At 44.1% G+C, this 2,592-nt stretch overlaps 1 pseudogene; it reads left to right on the forward strand.

Moving 5' to 3' along the window:
• Positions 1-150: 150 nt before the first annotated feature.
• The window catches only part of LOC102489931 (60S ribosomal protein L29 pseudogene), a 19,696-nt pseudogene continuing 17,254 nt past the window's right edge, over positions 151-2,592 (forward strand).

Genomic DNA, 2,592 nt, shown 5'->3' on the forward strand with positions numbered 1-2,592 from the left:
GAGTGGGGTTTGTGGGGAAACGAAAAAAAGACAAAAAAAAAAAAAAAAGGAAGCGAAGACGAAGGGCAGCTCAATGGGAACGATTCGGGGGGTCTTCGCGGGCCCTAGCACCCCCAAGAAGATGGCTGCCGATAAATCTCGCGAGAATTGATGAGGTCTCGCGGTGACTCCCGGAGCCTGCTGGGAAGAGACGTAAGCTCGGCGGAGAGCGCGCCGGGCAAGTGCGATGGCTTGGGTTTTGCGTATTTGCGTAGCGTATGGCCTTTCTGCCTTTTTTCTTCTTGGTTCTCTTAATGAATAAAGACTTTTTTTTTTTTAAACAAGGCGGGAAAGACTGCTAACTTCAGAAACAGTGGGGCCCCAGCTTATTCTCAGTAAGATGGCCGTGGCGTGTCAGCTGGAACGAACCTGTGGGCTGGAGAGCTTGAGCGTCCACACCGCCAGACTCAGGGCGGCTGGTGGGTTGCGGGTGACCTGCACTGTGCTGCCTACTCAGTTTATCTCAGTGCCTTTCCGATACCATATTCTGTTCCTGTTGTGACAAGATTGGCAAACATAGACTGTTGAATCGAACCTACTGGGACCTCCGTTAGGCTCTTACCCAAAATTTTTCGACCTGTTGACAGAGCCCAGAGAAAGGGGAAATAAACTTGACGACTCATATAGTTTCCAACTATCTGAACCTTTGGAACTTTTCTGCAGCTAAAAATAAGCGTATTTTCTTAAAACAGATTCTTAAAGCAGATTCAACCCTATATCTCATAGCTAATTACATAGTAGCGAAAGAGCCTTCCAAATAAATTAATTTCTCCTAGGAAGTCACATAAATTGGGATTCCTCCCGGAGTTCTAGTTACCCTTATGTGCTAGCATTAAAGGTACTGCCAGGTGGAAATTTGTAGAGTCTAGGGTCCATGAACAGTATTCTCCAGTGAAAATAATCGAAAAATACAATAAGTAGACCAATAAAAGCCCTTTATCAGAGACACAGTGGCAGATTAAATTATCCTTATGAAATCTGAGTTTATAAATTGTGAGAGTGAAGCGTTCCTAAGCATTCAGTGGGAAGATTATCAAGTACTTAGATAGACATTTGTTTTCAAATACAGCACATAGAGTAGGATGTAAATTAGAATCCAGCTACTGAATAAATGGCATGATTAAAGTGATTTATACTAGCTGAGTGAAATAAGCAAGACATAAAAGGAAACATAATCCCACTTACATTAGATACAGTGGCCATACTCCTAAAAACAGTAAGTATTGATGGAAAGGTAGGTGGATCCCAGTAGGGTGGGAAGTGGGAGCTAGGGAGGTGGAGACTTAGTTTTCAGGGGATATAGGGTTTCAGTTGGGATGGTGAAAGACTTCTCTAGAAGATGGGCGGTGTTGATAGTTGTACAACATTGTGAATGTTCTTAATGACACTGAGCTGTACATTTAAAAATAACTAAAATGTCGGGACCAGCAGTTAGGGTAATGGCTATGTCGCTGGACTCCCGCGTAGTCGACTGCGGTTCACGTCCCAGACCCAGTGGCTTAAAACTCACGCCGGGCGCGTGTGCGTGTTTGCCCAAGATCCTGAGAGGAGAATGGAGGAGAAGGGATTGTGGCATGACCATCCCCCCTGGGGGGTGATTTCTCGCTTTCTGTCTCTGTCTCTATTTGTCTGGCGAACGCACGCACCCTATAGCAAAAACCTCTCCAAAAAAAGGGAAAAAAAATAACTAAATTGTCATTTTTACAATAAGACTTATTTATAAATTTAGTATTGCTGAAAGAAACTTTTAACTTTAGTATGTTTGTTGTACAGTCTTGCCACAGACTAACTCCACTCATATTTTCTTGACTTTTTTTTTTTAAAGACTTTTTTTTAGGGGCCAGCAAGTGTTATAGTGGTTAAGGTGCTGGACTCCCTAATGGCCGACCATAGTTCGAGTCCCAGACCTGGTGACTTGAAACCCACACCAATGTATGTCCATGTTCGCCAGAAATCCCGAGATAATAGAGGAAAAGGAATCGCACATGACCATCCCCCCAGAGGGTGACTTCTCACTTTCTGTCTCACTGTCTCTGTCTCTCCAGCGAGCACATGCATATTATACCAAAAATCTCTCTCTCAGAAAAATAATTATTTTATTTATTATTGTCATGTTTTAATTTGGCCAGAAAGAGACAGAGAGAGCGAGAGTAAGCAAGAAAGCAAGCCACCAGGTCTGGGACGCAAACCATGGTCAGCCACGTGGTAGTTCAGTGCCCTAACCACCATACCACCCACCAGCCCCCTTGACTAACATTTTCAGTGTCATCTCCAAGTGTTCTGTAACTCTGGCCCTCCACTCCCCTGGTCCATAAATTCTATCAAATATTGTATAATCCAGGTAAACTAATTTGCTCACATTTTCCCACAGAGAAAGTACCACTTATTTAACTCACTTCTCAAACCTTGCTCATCCTTCTCTGAAACCACAGGGGCTATTATATTTAAAGGGATCTTGGGACCAACAGGCAGCGTGGTGGTGGTGGTTAAGGCACTAGGCACTCCCACATGGCCAGCCACAGTTCAAGTCCCCGACCTGGGAGCCTGCTTTCC

This window comes from Tupaia chinensis, unplaced genomic scaffold, assembly GCF_000334495.1.
Source record: "Tupaia chinensis unplaced genomic scaffold, TupChi_1.0 Scaffold148049_1, whole genome shotgun sequence".
In the NCBI taxonomy this organism is placed as follows: Eukaryota; Metazoa; Chordata; class Mammalia; order Scandentia; family Tupaiidae; genus Tupaia; species Tupaia belangeri.